Source organism: Cherax quadricarinatus, chromosome 64 (assembly GCF_038502225.1).
Source record: "Cherax quadricarinatus isolate ZL_2023a chromosome 64, ASM3850222v1, whole genome shotgun sequence".
Classification (NCBI taxonomy): Eukaryota; Metazoa; Arthropoda; class Malacostraca; order Decapoda; family Parastacidae; genus Cherax; species Cherax quadricarinatus.
In genome coordinates this window covers 22049248-22065828 of record NC_091355.1, presented here as the reverse complement: position 1 = coordinate 22065828, position 16581 = coordinate 22049248, and the positions used below count along the sequence as shown (strand labels likewise).

The following is a 16581-nucleotide window of genomic DNA, read 5'->3' as shown; positions in this document are numbered from 1 at the left end:
GTAAAACAGAAAGAGACAGGCGCTCCCTTTACAGGCGACGGAAAAGAATAACAGAGCGGCTAAAAGAGGTCAATATATCTGAAATGCGTAGGGAGACACTGGTCAGAGAAATAGCAAGCATCGAACTTAAGCTAAAAGAATCCTTTAGGAGTCAGGAATCGCGGGAAGAACTAAAAGCCATAAATGAAATCGAAAGAAACCCAAAGTATTTCTTCTCCTATGCCAAATCAAAATCGAGAACAACGTCCAGTATTGGGCCCCTACTTAAACAAGATGGGTCCTACACAGATGACAACAAGGAAATGAGTGAGCTACTCAAGTCCCAATATGACTCAGTTTTTAGCAAGCCGCTAACCAGACTGAGAGTCGAAGATCAAAATGAATTTTTTATGAGAGAGCCACAAAATTTGATTAACACAAGCCTATCCGATGTTATCCTGACGCCAAATGACTTCGAACAGGCGATAAATGACATGCCCATGCACTCTGCCCCAGGGCCAGACTCATGGAACTCTGTGTTCATCAAGAACTGCAAGAAGCCCCTATCACGAGCCTTTTCCATCCTATGGAGAGGGAGCATGGACACGGGGGTCGTCCCACAGTTACTAAAAACAACAGACATAGCCCCACTCCACAAAGGGGGCAGTAAAGCAACAGCAAAGAACTACAGACCAATAGCACTAACATCCCATATCATAAAAATCTTTGAAAGGGTCCTAAGAAGCAAGATCACCACGCATCTAGAAACCCATCAGTTACACAACCCAGGGCAACATGGGTTTAGAACAGGTCGCTCCTGTCTGTCTCAACTATTGGACCACTACGACAAGGTCCTAAATGCACTAGAAGACAAAAAGAATGCAGATGTAATATATACAGACTTTGCAAAAGCCTTCGACAAGTGTGACCATGGCGTAATAGCGCACAAAATGCGTGCTAAAGGAATAACAGGAAAAGTCGGTCGATGGATCTATAATTTCCTCACTAACAGAACACAGAGAGTAGTCGTCAACAGAGTAAAGTCCGAGGCAGCTACGGTGAAAAGCTCTGTTCCACAAGACACAGTACTCGCTCCCATCTTGTTCCTCATCCTTATATCCGACATAGACAAGGATGTCAGCCACAGCACCGTGTCTTCCTTTGCAGATGACACCCGAATCTGCATGACAGTGTCTTCCATTGCAGACACTGCAAAGCTCCAGGCAGACATCAACCAAATCTTTCAGTGGGCTGCAGAAAACAATATGAAGTTCAACGATGAGAAATTTCAATTACTCAGATATGGTAAACATGAGGAAATTAAATCTTCATCAGAGTACAAAACAAATTCTGGCCACAAAATAGAGCGAAACACCAACGTCAAAGACCTGGGAGTGATCATGTCGGAGGATCTCACCTTCAAGGACCATAACATTGTATCAATCGCATCTGCTAGAAAAATGACAGGATGGATAATGAGAACCTTCAAAACTAGGGAGGCCAAGCCCATGATGACACTCTTCAGGTCACTTGTTCTATCTAGGCTGGAATATTGCTGCACACTAACAGCACCTTTCAAGGCAGGTGAAATTGCCGACCTAGAAAATGTACAGAGAACTTTCACGGCGCGCATAACGGAGATAAAACACCTCAATTATTGGGAGCGCTTGAGGTTTCTAAACCTGTATTCCCTGGAACGCAGGAGGGAGAGATACATGATTATATACACCTGGAAAATCCTAGAGGGACTAGTACCGAACTTGCACACGAAAATCACCCACTACGAAAGCAAAAGACTTGGCAGACGATGCACCATCCCCCCAATGAAAAGCAGGGGTGTCACTAGCACGTTAAGAGACCATACAATAAGTGTCAGGGGCCCGAGACTGTTCAACTGCCTCCCAGCACACATAAGGGGGATTACCAACAGACCCCTGGCAGTCTTCAAGCTGGCACTGGACAAGCACCTAAAGTCAGTTCCGGATCAGCCGGGCTGTGGCTCGTATGTTGGTTTGCGTGCAGCCAGCAGCAACAGCCTGGTTGATCAGGCTCTGATCCACCAGGAGGCCTGGTCTCAGACCGGGCCGCGGGGGCGTTGACCCCCGGAACTCTCTCCAGGTAAACTCCAGGTTTGTGGACCGAGAGAGAGATCAGCCAGGTATGACAGAGTGAAAATTTGTCTGTCATTCCAAGACACGTGTGCTAGATGTGTTAAGTGCAGCAGGTTTGTAGTAATTAACGAGTAGTACAGTGTTGGTAACTCTCGAGACGACTGTGAGCCCAGTGAATGACCTTGAAATTGGCACTGCGACCTGCAGGCCACTACACCCATATTGCCTGTGTCTAGCGAACTCTTATGTGTGAACTGTGACTAGTGATATACCTAGTGAAACACAAACATGTTGATTTGAAGTGGCTGTAGGAGGCCTACCTTCACTCCGCCTCGCCTGCCTCCCCTCCTTCCTCGATTTGGAACTCAGCCATTCGCCTCTATTTACTTATGGTCTAGAGGCGGTTTTTGCCAGATCACATAAGTGCTTGAGTGCCCGTGTCAGTCCTCTGTGCTGCACTCCACTCATCTTACGAATGTGTCTCCTGTGTGCCTACCTGCCTGCTACAAGCAAATATCCAGGTGGCTGACACGGGCTTAGCAAGCACATTCAAGCAAGCTTGAAAGCAGCACTCCAAGCTAGCCAGAACAAGCTAAGGCAGCCTGCAGTTACAGCTGTCCTAAGGCCCAGCATGTCTACGTATACATTCTACAGTGCTGCTGGCATACCAGTGTTTCCTGTAGTGGCTTAGTTAAGAACAATTTAACGAGCATTGCAGTACTGACTTTTTAAGTGGGACATGCCAGAGGTTCACCTATAAACATAGTAAGTTTGTGGTGATTTGCTTGTACAGAGAGTGAACATTCATCTGTCATACGTGTGCTAGAAGTGTTAAGTGCTGCTTTCCCAACAGTTAATTGTCATTTGTAAGCCTGTATTAAGACTTTAAAAGGCTCAGAGTGTACTTCAGTGTAGTGACTCCTTACATTTGATAAATCAGTGTAATATATGCTCTGCTCAGTGTAACTGAACTATTAAATACGGTTACATAATTAAGTTGCTTATCCTAGTGTCATTGCTGTGTTTTCTAATACATTTTCTCGTTCAGACCGAAACTTTACTGCTAAATTCCCAGTAATATTTCAAATTGCACTGTTCATCTGTGGTGTGAGTGTGCAACTTATGCTTTGCATTTCTACTGTGAACAAGCTTACTCCTGCATAATGTTCAGTTTCATGAATACTTTCTCTCTTGAGTAATTCGGTTACCTTTAAACTGTGTTAAGCAAGAGTCAGCCTGTTAACATCTATGTTCCTTGCCATCTCATCTAGTGGGTCTAGCGCCTAGTTAAAATTGTAATAGTAACAATTTGCAATCATTATACTTCTAGTTATACATTGTGTAAATTGTTTTAGACTATTTGGTCAACTGGATTGTAGTGTTTAACTTCTGACACACCAAGTGAATGACTGCAGACTCGCACTGACACATAATAAACATATTAAACTAAAACACTGGTAACTCTCCAGAAGCTGGGCCTAGTGTGTGACCTTGAGAAGTTGAGAGTGTATTTATTACGGCCAGCGGTGTACCATTCTCACCCATATTTACATCAACACAAGTGTATTCTAAGTGATAAAGTGTACACTTGGTGTACTTGGTAACACTTGTCATACATAGTAAGGCGTGTGTAAGTGAGATTGTTTAGGTACTGGTTCATCTATCTACAGCTGCACACTTATGCTTGCATACATATATAACATAGTAACGTGTGAGTTACCCAGGATGGACCAAGGAAGTCGACCAGAGTGATTTATCTCATTGTCATTGTAACATTACCTAGTTACTTTTTTTTTTTTTTTTTTTTTAGTAATATTTAGTAATATTGGGGTAAGAGGTTGTCTTCAGCATTCATTCTGACGTCCACTATATTATTATTACAGTGAGGTACATTAGGTGGCAGTAGCCTGAACTGACTCAAGTGGAAGTTATCATTGAATTTGAACCTCTTGTTTAATGTGATATATGTCAGAATTCTAATTTTATGCTCAATATTACCTACTTTGTCTCTCTCTCTCTCTCTCTCTCTCTCTCTCTCTCTCTCTCTCTCTTTTCATCTTTGTAATTTGTGATAAGGTGTAAGACCTCGCCTGTACCATCCATTATATCATTATATGTACCATATTATTAACACACATACAAGAAGTCTCTGAATGTATTTTTAGTAAGGTGTGTATCATATTAAGTAGTAATCTGAGTTAAGTATAATTGGAAGTGTTCATTGAACTTGAACACTTGTGTCATATGATCTATTTTAGACTTCTGACTTTATAGTAAATATTTACTCTTGCATAAGCTATAAGGGGAAGATAAGCGAGGATGTAGTCAGATGTAGTCGATGTAGTCAGACTCACTTGACTCGTACACAATGTGAAACTAAACGTCCTTGGTGCACAGAGGCTGCAAGAAGTCTTTCTTCAAAGGAAGAATGTGTTAAGCTGAACTTCCCTGACAACACCCTGATGCCTGCTAAGTGTGCATGGCTAATGGAAGCTGTTAAGAAGCATCCTAATTCAAGGATCCAATTTAGGAAAAACACACACAACTTTGTGTTTGTGGAACAGAATGAAGAACTGATCAATGATCTACTTAGTACACCTTATGGGGGTATTAAGCTGCTCCGACCTCCATCAGACATTCACCACTTTAAAAAATGGGTCAGTATCATAATCTTTGGATACCCTCTCTACATGGACCCATCCCATCTGACTCTAAGTGAGCATATCATCAAGCCTAAAAGACTTAAAGGAAGATCCCAAATTATTGCCAGTTGGGTGGGTCCTGTGCCCCTCCCCCGAAATATCTGGGTGCATGGTTTACGTTTCCTAAACATCGAAGTGTACCTACACCCTAAACGTAGGTGTTACAAATGCCAGCACTATGGCCATGTTGCAGTAGACTGTGGAATACTACATTCTTGGTGTGGTAAGTGTGCTGGGAAACATTCCACCAGAGAATGCACAGTAGGCCTTGACAGCCAAAAATTTAAGTGTATTAACTGTAAAGAAGTTGGGGTTACAGTTTCCCACAAGGACTGCAGTCAGAACCCAAACAACCTTCGATGTAAACCTGATAATAGTCCTTTAATGGTAACTGAGGATGAGGCCATCCAGTCTACCACAGCCAGATCTGAGACTGAACCTCTGCTAAGTGTGCAAGAACCCCACCTCACTGCAAAGGATTCTGGTGATACCAGAATGCCATCACACACACCAGCTGTGGAGGAGCTAGTCATCCCTGCTAGCACATGTGGAACTACTGGTCTGCCACTACTGATACCTATGGCTACACCTGAATGTGGAGATGAGTTTGTCATTTTTCCCAATACACACAACTACAACAGTCAGACGGACACCACACAGGTAACCCCCCTGGAAACTGGAGATGAGTCAGATGCACAGGACCTACCTGCAATGAATGATGAAACAGACTTGCCACAGGCACCATCAGAGAACACTAATGTAACCATGGTACCTGTTAAGGTGATAGGTGTTAAAGAAAGCACTAACTCAGAAGTGCCATCCTCCGGAGAGGCATTGGATTCGCCTGACCTTCCTCATATTATAACAAATTTCCAGAAAAAAATTGAGCATCTCGAACAGATCCTGACAAGTTTAATAAATATATGTAATCAGGATGATGCTCTTGAGCATGGTGATGATGTCAAAAGTGCAGCAATCTCCGTTCAGTTTCCAGCAATTTGTAAGAAAGAAGCCCTGACTCTTGCCTTCAAGACTTGCCTTTTAACTGGCTGCCAAGATGCCAAGAAATGCTTAAAAATAAAGGTCCTAAAGATAAAGACGTACAAACTATGCTATTTGCTCTTAAGTGCCTGCACACTGTAGTCAAAGCATAATAGTTTTACCATTTTATGAGCAAGAGATTGTAATAACTCACTACAATGGATATATTACATATCTTTTCATGGAACATTGCTTCCATCAGGAAGCGGTTGCCTGACTTACATCATATTAGTGCAACCAAGAATATTGATGTCATCTGTTTGCAGGAATGTAGATTGAAAGATGGAGCACCTCCACCAAACCTGCCTGGATATGCAGCTTATAACCTAAGGTCAACCAACTGTTGTGTGATGTATGTCAGAAAGAACTTGCCACATTCACTCCTTTCCTTGCAGAGTCGAGTTAACATGCAGTATCATGGTGTCAAAGTATATGCAGGTGATTTTTCCATAAACATTTTTAATCTCTATGCCCCAGCGAACCAGCTTCGACCTGATGCTTTACCAGATCGCATCAATAGTGAACCTACCATCATTCTTGGAGATTTTAATGCCAGACATAAGAATATTGGTGGGTCTATAACAAACACCAATGGAACTAAACTAGTGAAATTGCTAAATGAGCATGATAATGTTCGAATTGTGGGCACTACTGAGCCTACTCACATACATGGTGGCATACTAGATCTGTGTCTTGGATTTAATACATCATATATGATGCATGACTCTGTCATAGTTGATGATCTTCTATCTGATCACTTCCCAAGACTAACAACTGTCAATCTTGATCACATCTCCAGCAATCAAGGAGCTAAATACAGAAGGAGGAAACTTATTCTCAAACCAGAACACAGAGACAACTTTATTAACCACTTGGATCAATGGTATAAGAATTACGAGCCCACTGGCACACAAAAATTTAATGATGATTTAATTACCACTATTGAGAGTGTTCTCACAGATCAAGTGGGCAGGAATAGAAAACAAAGACCCTCCACTATAAATAACAATAAAAACCAACGTAAATACTATAATGATCCAGAGCTACGCAATCTAACACATGCAGCTAGGAGGACTGGTAAAGCATACCGTGAATGTAGAACCCCAGACCTGCTCAGAACGATCCAAGCTGCACTAACAAATGCAAGGAATATAAAGCAAGAACTTAGGCAACAGGAATGGAAACAGTTTGTTAGTGGATTAAATAGGTCCACCCCTTTAAGTTTGGCTTGGAAAGGTATAAATAAAATAACCAGGAAAAAGACTGGCAATGTTGCTCATCCCTTTCCTCTTGAAAAAGCAAATGACCTCATAAATGACTGGTCCAAAACATCCAGGCATGAAAACCTTCCATCTCACATTAGAAAAAATTTAGAGAGTACTTCTGAAGAAATGTTAAAACTGATTAATTTTATGAGCCAAAATATTGATGAGAGTGATTGCCTCTTTACCGAGTATGAATTAGATAATGCATTAACTAAAAGTCGATCAACTGCTCCTGGAGAGGATGGTATAACCTATGATATTCTCAGAACTCTAAGGCACGTGCCTGATAACCCTTTGTTGGCACTGTATAATCTCGGTTACATCGAGGGCGTTCTTCCTACTTCCTGGGCCAATAGTCTCATTGTGCCTATCCCTAAGCCCCAACAGCCTGATACATTTAGGCCGATCTTTTTAACCAGTTGTCTTTGTAAAACTTTTGAAAGAATGATACTTAACAGACTGTACTACAGAATCAGACACCAACTTTCCCCCTACCTCTATGGGTTCATGAAAGGTAAAAGTGTGCAGAACTGTATTTCCACCTTTCTCACTGCACTCACCTCTACTAGTTTTACCACTTTTCTTGATCTAAAATTTGCATTTGATATTGCAAACAGAACTGTTATACTACATGAACTAGCCAAAATGAATATTGGTGGTAGCTTACTCTGCTGGATAATAGGATACCTGTCAAATAGAGTATCCTCTGTCCTTTACCAAGGCTTCAGAAGTGATTCTAAAGAAATGTCTTTAGGTACACCGCAGGGAGGAGTTCTTAGTCCCATGTTATTTAATATTCTGATTAATGCTCTCCTAAATGCTCTATCTGCCTCACCTAAACATATAGCTATAAGCTATGCTGATGATATCATGATCCATACAACAGGGCATAAGAAGATGAATACCATTCTTAATGAAGTTCAAGCAATTTGTAATCGACTAGGCCTCATAATATCTTCCTCTAAAACAATGATATTAACAAGCAAACGACATCCCCCCCCCCATCTATTTCCAGGGTGAAATCATTAGCTACGTTAAAACTTACAGATATCTTGGTGTAGATGTACCCTTTAACAAATCCACTATACCACAACTAAACAAGAAATGCAAAGCTACGCTAAATGCTCTCAAAGCTGTTGCTGGCTACAACCCCAACTATGGTGCTAATGTGAGAATCGTGAGAATGATGTACATAGCCTATGTTAGGTCCTTACCCCTTTGACTGTTTCAGGCCCCTTTCTGAAACTGTCATTCTATGTCGCTCAATTTTTGAAAAAAAAAAAAAATTATTTTTTCTTATGAAATGATAGAGAATCTTTTCCCGATGGTAATGACACCAAAAGTTCGAAATTTGGTCGAAAACTCATGGAATTATGCTCCCGCGAAGTTAGCGATCTCGGCGACATATGCGTATCGGCGATTTCGCCGACTTTCGAGCCCTATTTTCAGCCAATTCCATTGTTCCAGTTGACCAAACTCATAGCTATTTCTTTAGAACTCCATTTTATCCATCAGTTGAGTACATTGAGTACATTTACTAATTTGGACTACCCAATATGGTGGTCAGAAATTGGCAATTTGGCCAATTTCACGCAAACTAAAAAAGATGCCAATTTCAAAATAGGGTCCAGAATAAACAAGGTAGACATTCGTGGCACTAAAATAACATATGCTCTGTTCATTAGTCTCATCTCTAGGCCCCTCTTATATTATTATTTCTTTCTATTTTGATTTTTTATTCATATAAAAAAATACAAAATTTACTGTTATGCAGACTACTGCATTATTGTAAAAATGGTATAAATAATATCAGTGCACTAGTGAAAGAATATTAGACTCCCCAGTTGACGTGTATTGGACGTGTGGTGTGATTTATTTACTCCTGAACATTGGTAAAAATCGAACATTTCCGCTACTTTGAGCTCAGTTTCAAGGTCGTTTTCATCGTCAAAGTAATGAAAATCATCTCTATTTCTGTAATATGTTTTCCATTTTATTACCTAAGACCATGAAAACGCGAATACAACGATAAATACTATACGAAAATACACCTCAAAGTCGGCGTTTTATTCCAAAAAAACAATCAGAGTTTTCTTTCTCATTACGCAATTTGTGCTGCAGGATTTTTTTTATGTGGTGCACACTGACCACACAGACCCATTCTCTCACATGTGGGCCTACCAGCTTTCTCCCGCTTGATTTGAAGCCGCTAGAATTATTGAGTATACATGTATATACGTCAGAAACATTGGCTCGTAAGACGTATTTATACGTCGAAAACAGTCAAAGGGTTAATTGATTATGCTGCTCCCATGTTGATATTAGCTAGAGAAAGTTCTCTCCGACCCTTGGAGTTAATGCAAAATGAAGCTCTCAGGATTATTCTTGGCTGTCCCAGATCTACAAAAGTTCTTAACATGAGGAAGGAGCTTGGTATTTCTAGTATCAGTGATAGGATTGTTGAGATGAGCACTGTACTCGGTATTAGAATGTTGAGAAACGAACCAGACACTGTCACAATGAATCTTACCAAGTGTCTAGAGGTAAATACACACAGATCTAAATGGATTGTGAAAACGTGCAATTGCATTAAGTTTTATAACCTGCATGAACTGTATCACTGTAGGCAACAAGAGCATTTCACCCCTCCGTGGAAGATGTGTTCATTTAATATCACATACCTGCAAGAAGCTCATTGCTAGTAATCCCTTCCTTAAATCTCTTGTTAGAGCAACTGCTCAAGAAGAAATTTCTCACCTAGCTGGTAGTAATAAGTTATCACAAGTTATATACACTGATGGATCTAAACAGGAGTCTTCTGGCAGGGCTGCATCTGTTCTTGTTGCCACCTCCCTAGTTATTTATTTATTTATTTATTTATTTATTTAGAAATTTAGCATACATACAAAGGTACAAAAAAATACAGGTAAGAGCAGCATGCCAAAGCCACTTATATGCATAGCATTACGGGCTGGCTTACAATTAACTTAAGATTAACTAAGCAATGATGAAATCTGTGATAAGACATTATTGTAAACAGATAACTATAAAATACAAATGAGTATTACAAAGACAGGTCATATGGTTGCATGCATTGCTGTTCATTCAGCAGAATGGAGTATTCTGTTAGGTAGTGTATTTAAAAAAAAATAACAAAGTTAGGTTTAACATTTTTGTGATATAATTGTGAGTAACATTTAGGATATACAATTTATATGGTTCAGTTATTCAGTATTTATTTGGTTTTGAGTGAGTAAGTGAACTTTGAGAAGAGACTTGAATTTATAAACAGGTAGTGTTTCTTTTATATTTACAGGTAATGAATTCCAGATTTTAGGGCCTTTTATGTGCATTGAGTTTTTGCATAGCGTGAGATGGACACGAGGAACATCAAAGAGTGATCTGTGCCTTGTATTATGGTCATGTGTTCTGTTGAGGTTGGCAAGGAGATGTTTGAGGGGAGGGTTAATATCAGAGTTAAGTGTTCTATGTATGTAATAAGTGCAATAATAAGTATGGATGTTTTGTATGGTGAGTAGGTTGAGTGTTTTGAATATTGGTGGAGTGTGCTGCCTGTATTGAGAATTTGTTATCATTCTAACTGCAGCCTTTTGTTGGGTAATTAGTGGTCTGAGATGGTTAGTTGTTGTTGAGCCCCATGCACAAATTCCATAGGTAAGATAGGGGTAAATAAGAGAGTGATAGAGGGTCAGGAGAGCTGACTGTGGAACATAGTACCGTATCTTCGATAGTATGCCTACAGTCTTGGAAATTTTCTTAGAAATTTGTTGTATATGTGTATGAAATTTGAGTCTATTACCGAGGTGGATTCCTAAGAATTTTCCCTCTGTTAGCTTTGTGATAGGTGATCCGTTTATCATTATGTTAAGAGGTACATCTGTAGCTCTGCTACCAAACTGAATGAAGTAGGTTTTGTCAATGTTTAGTGTAAGTTTGTTAGTCCTCATCCAGGTAGATATTTTCTGTAATTCGGTGTTTACAGTATTGGCTAGCGTGACTGGGCTCGGGTGAGAGAAGACGTATGTGGTGTCATCTGCAAAAAGTGTGGGTCTGAGTAATTGCGAAGCATTTGGTAGGTCATTTATGTATAGGAGAAAGAGAAGAGGGCCAAGGACACTTCCCTGTGGGACACCAACTGTAATTGGTTGTGCGGAAGAGCTTGCCCCATTTGCGTACACATATTGGCTTCTGTTGCTGAGGTAAGACTTGAGGTAGTTGAGGGAGTGCCCTCTAATACCATAGTGTGACAATTTTACGTGGAGCAAGTCATGGTCAACTGTATCAAAAGCTTTACGTAAGTCAATGAAGATCCCCAGAGGGACTTCTTTTTTCTCTATTGCAGTGTATATATGTTCTAGCATGTGTATAATAGCATCATTAGTATTTTTATTAGGCCTGAATCCAAATTGGCAGGGGTTGAGAATGTTTTGGGAGATGAGGTAGGAGTAGATTCGTTTATGAATTAATTTTTCGAAGATTTTTGAGAGAGGGTGTAAATTGGATATTGGCCTATAGTTATTCAACTCTGTTTGGTCACCTCCTTTATGGATCGGGGTGACCCTTGCTATTTTGAGAACTGTAGGGAAGGTGGAGGATTCAATGGATTTGTTAAAGAGTGTTGCAATGATTGGTGATAGTACTTGTGACGCTTTTTTGTATATAAAGGGTGGTAAGGTATTTAAATCTCCTGCCTTGTTTTTCAGTGTGTTGATAATAAGGGAGACTTCGTATGGGTTAGTCGGAGCTAGGAACAGTGTGTTCGGGTAGTTGCCAGTGAGGTAGTCATTTGGTGGGGTATCTGAGCTTGGGATATTATGGCAAGGTTTTGACCTATAGTGGAGAAGAAATCATTGAGTCTGTTTGCTGTTTCTGTTGGTGAGAGTTGGGGTTCATCTGATTTTGCTAATTTTATTTCGCTATGTCGTGATATCTTTTTTGTTCCCAGAATTTCTGATAGGGTCTTCCAGGTCTTTTTTATATCACCTCGTAAGTTGGATAATCTGTTCTCATAATACAATTTTTTTGCCCTTCTTATCAGGCTGGTTAGGATTGACGAGTAACGTTTTGTTTGGTCTCTGGTTATGTGACCCATTCTGTATTTATGGATTTGAGAATGCTGGGTGTTAGCCAGGGACTGTTCAGTCTCTTAGCTGTCATCTGTTTAGTTTTTTTAGGGCAGTGCTTGTTATAAAGGTATTGGGTCTTTTTTAGAAAATTATTAAAACATTCGTCAATATCTGTATTGATTTCTAGCTCAGTGTGCCAGTCAATGTTTGTTACTGCTGTTGTGAAGTTATTAATGGCTGCCTCATTGTGAAGTCTGAAGGTGACTTTAGTAGTGTCTTGGTGTATTTTACCAAGAGTTGTTATGAGGAAAGTAGGGTAGTGGTCTGTGGTATTATCTGTAATTATGCCTGATTTTAAAGGGGATATGGTGTTGGTCCAGATGTGGTCAAGTAGGAAAACACTAGTCTCTGTAACTCTTGTAGGTTTTGTTACTGTTGGTAGCAACATGCAGTTACTCATTGTGTTTGTGAATTCAGTAACGTGTGGGTCCTGGTCTTGCAGGAGATTTATATTGAAGTCACCTGAGAGTAGTAAGTGATCTTTGTTCATGCGTGCATCAGTTATCATACTTTCTAGGTTTCGACTAAATTGGCTAATGTTTGATTGTGGAATTCTGTAGATGTTTATCACTGTGAGAGGTTTTTGTAGGTATTTGGATTTGAATTTAGCTATTATATATTCCCCATGTTCATCCCTTGTGCAAGTATTAGTGATACATTCTAGTTGGTCTGAGTAGTATATAGCTGTGCCACCCCCTTGTTGGTCTGGCCGATAATAAATTTGTTGAGTTAGGCATAAGAATTAACAACTGGGCGTCTACACTGCAAACTGAATTGTTTGCAATCCAAATGGCGCTAAAGCTAACCTATGACACTCAGCTTGACTCTATCATCATTACTGATTCTGTCATCATTGAAGGCTCTTGACTCATATAATGACTCCAACAACATGCTCATTGGAGAAGCCAGGTATAGATACTCAAAAATTAGGGACAAAGGATTTAATGTACAATTGCTATGGATCCCATCACACATTGGATTACTCCTTCATGATAAAGTTGATATGTTAGCCAAGAAGAGTACCCAGAAGGAGAATGTAGAATATAACTTTGGTATAACTGTGTCTAGCATTAGGAATAATATTAGGAGAGAAGTAAATAATGAAAATGATTGTTATAGGAATGCAGTTAGAAGCCTGAGTAGATCTGTAACCCACTATGATAACATGAACGTAGATAAGTATGTTTATGGAGCAACGTGCAATGTGAACAGACTGACTGATGTTGTAGTGGCCAGGCTTAGGCTTGGTTACAAGTACTTCTGGCAGTTTGGGAGACACACAGATGATGATCAAACTAAATGTAAATTATGTGATCAGGCATATGGTCACTCTCTTGAACACTATGTGCTTAATTGTCCACTTATTGAGGAATACAGAGACAGACAGTATAATAACCTATGTGACATGACTGGTATCTAGGTACCATGACTGGTATCTAGGTACCTTGACTTGTACCTAGGTACCTTGACACATACCTAGGTACCTTGACTGGTACCTAGGTACCTTGACTGATACCTAGGTACCTTGACTTGTAGCAAGGCACCATGACTTGTAGGTAGGTACCTTAACTTGTAGCTAGGTACCTTGACTGGTACCTAGACTTGTGTCTAGGTACCTTGGCTGGTAGCTAGGTACCTTGACTGGTACCTAGGTACCTTGACTGGTACCTAGGTACCTTGACTGGTAGCTAGGTACATGGCTGGTAGCAAGATACCTTGACTGGTAGCTAGGTACCTTGACTGGTAGCTAAATACCTTGACTTGTAGCTAAATACCTTGACTTGTAGCTAGATACCTTAACTGTTAGCTAGGTATCTTGAAGGGTACCTAGGTACCTTGACTGGTACCTAGGTACCTTGACTGGCAGCTAGGTACCTTGACTGGCAGCTAGGTACCTTGACTGGTAGCTAGGTAACTTCACTGGTCTCTAGGTACCTAGAGTGGTAGCTAGGTACCTTGACTCGTAGCTAGATACCTTAACTGGTAGCTGGGTACATTGACTGGTAGCTAGGTACCTTGACTGGTAGCTAGGTACCTTGACTTGTAGCTAGATACCTTGACTGGTAGCTAGATACCTTGACTGGTAGCTACGTATCTGACTGGTAGCTAGGTACCTTGACTGATAGCTACGTATCTGACTGGTGGCTAGGAACCTTGATTGGTAGCTAGGTACCTTGACTGGTAGCCAGGTACCTTGACTGGTAGCCAGGTACCTTGACTGGTAGCAAGGTACCTTGACTGGTAGCCAGGTACCTTGACTAGTAGCCAGGTACCTTGACTCGTAGCTAGGTACCTTTACTGGTAGCGAGATATCTTGACTGGTAGCTAGGTACCTTGACTGATAGCTACGTATCTGACTGGTGGCTAGGTACCTTGACTGGTAGCTAGGTACCTTGACTGGTATCCAGGTACTTTAGTAGCCAGGTACCTTGACTATTAGCCAGGTACCTTGACTGGTAGACAGGTACATTGACTGGTAGCCAGGTACCTTGACTGGAAGCTAGGTAATATGATTGGTAGCCAGGTACCTTGACTGGTAAACAGGTACCTTGACTGGTAGCCAGGTACCTTGACTGGTAGCTAGGTACCTTGACTTGTAGCTAGGTACCTTGACTGGTTACTAGGTACCTTGACTGGTAGCCAGGTGCCTTGACTGGTAGCCAGGTACCTTGACTGGTAGCCAGGTACCTTGACTGGTAGCTAGGTTCCTTGACTGGTAGCCAGGTGCTTTGACAGGTAGCCAGGTGCCTTGACTGGTAGCCAGGTACCTTGACTGGTAGCTAGGTACCTTGACTGGTAGCCAGGTACCTTGACTGGTAGCTAGGTACCTTGACTGGTAGCCAGGTACCTTGACTGGTAGCCAGATACCTTGACTGGTGGCCAGGTACCTTGACTGGTAGCCAGGTACCTTGACTGGTGGCCAGGTACCTTGACTGGTAGCCAGGTACCTTGACTGGTAGCCAGGTACCTTGACTGGAAGCTAGGTACCTTGACTGGTAGCCAGGTACCTTGGCTGGTAGCCAGGTACCTTGACTGGTAGCTAGGTGCCTTGACTGGTAGCCAGGTACCTTGACTGGTAGCTAGGTACCTTGACTGGTAGCCAGGTACCTTGACTGGTAGCCAGGTACCTTGACTGGTAGCCAGGTACCTTGACTGGTAGCCAGGTACCTTGACTGGTAGCCAGGTACCTTGACTGGTAGCCAGGTACCTTGACTGGTAGCCAGGTACCTTGACTGGTATCTAGGTACCTTGACTGGTAGCCAGGTACCTTGACTGGTAGCCAGGTACCTTGACTGGTAGCTAGGTACCTTGACTGGTAGCCAGGTACCTTGACTGGTAGCCAGGTACCTTGACTGGTAGCCAGGTACCTTGACTGGTAGCCAGGTACCTTGACTGGTAGCCAGATACCTTGACTGGTAGCCAGGTACCTTGACTGGTAGCTAGGTACCTTGACTGGTAGCCAGGTACCTTGACTGGTAGCTAGGTACCTTGACTGGTAGCTAGGTACCTTGACTGGTAGCTAGGTACCTTGACTGGTAGCTAGGTATCTTGACTGGTAGCTAGGTACCTTGACTGGTAGCTAGGTACCTTGACTGGTAGCTAGGTACCTTGACTGGTAGCTAGATACCCTGACTGGTAGCTACATGCCTGACTGGTAGCTAGGTAGCTAAACTCACAAACTAGTATTTAGTCACTTAGCCATTATACCAACTTACCTCATAATTTGTAATATTTTAAATTTAAGAATTAATCTAAGTCTGCCCGAAATGCCTAGCCATGCTAAGCGTTCTAGTGGTACACTCTGTAATCACAATTTTACTACATGTAAACCACACAATAACCAAATTTCTGTAAACTCAGCATTGTAATCCTTATAGAGAATAAACTTTGAATTGAATTGAATTGAATTGACTGGTAGCTAGGTACCTTGACTGGTAGCTAGGTACCTTGACTGGCAGGTAGGTACCTTCATGAAGGTGACTCAACATACTGACCTTGGTATACATGTCATCTCTGCTGTCACTTCCTCTCAACAACTTATAATACAACATAAACTTGGTGCCAGTGTTGTTGTTAGAGGTTTTGAGGCGACCAAAACTTAAGACCTATTGAGCCATGTTTTCTTAAGAGTAAAAGTAAGGAATAATTCACAAAACTTGAAAGGAACTCTGAAATGAACACAATTTCAGTCTACCATATATTTTGGAACAAAAGTACAAAATTAGTTTAGTTAGATCATAGGCCTCAACCCCAGGGAAGACATTATTATAATCACAGGAAGTGCTAAACCCATAGGATTATATAGCGCTTATAGGGGAATGGAAGGTATTCAGGC

The 16581-nt window shown here is 41.3% G+C and overlaps 1 long non-coding RNA gene across 1 annotated transcript in view; it reads right to left on the bottom strand.

Moving 5' to 3' along the window:
* LOC138854619 (uncharacterized) overlaps positions 1–16332 on the bottom strand; it is a 186917-nt gene extending 170585 nt beyond the window's left edge. The window contains exon 1 of the long non-coding RNA XR_011393800.1: positions 16241–16332. This is a non-coding gene — a long non-coding RNA (uncharacterized lncRNA). The remainder of the gene's footprint in view (positions 1–16240) is intronic.
* Positions 16333–16581: the final 249 nt, after the last annotated feature.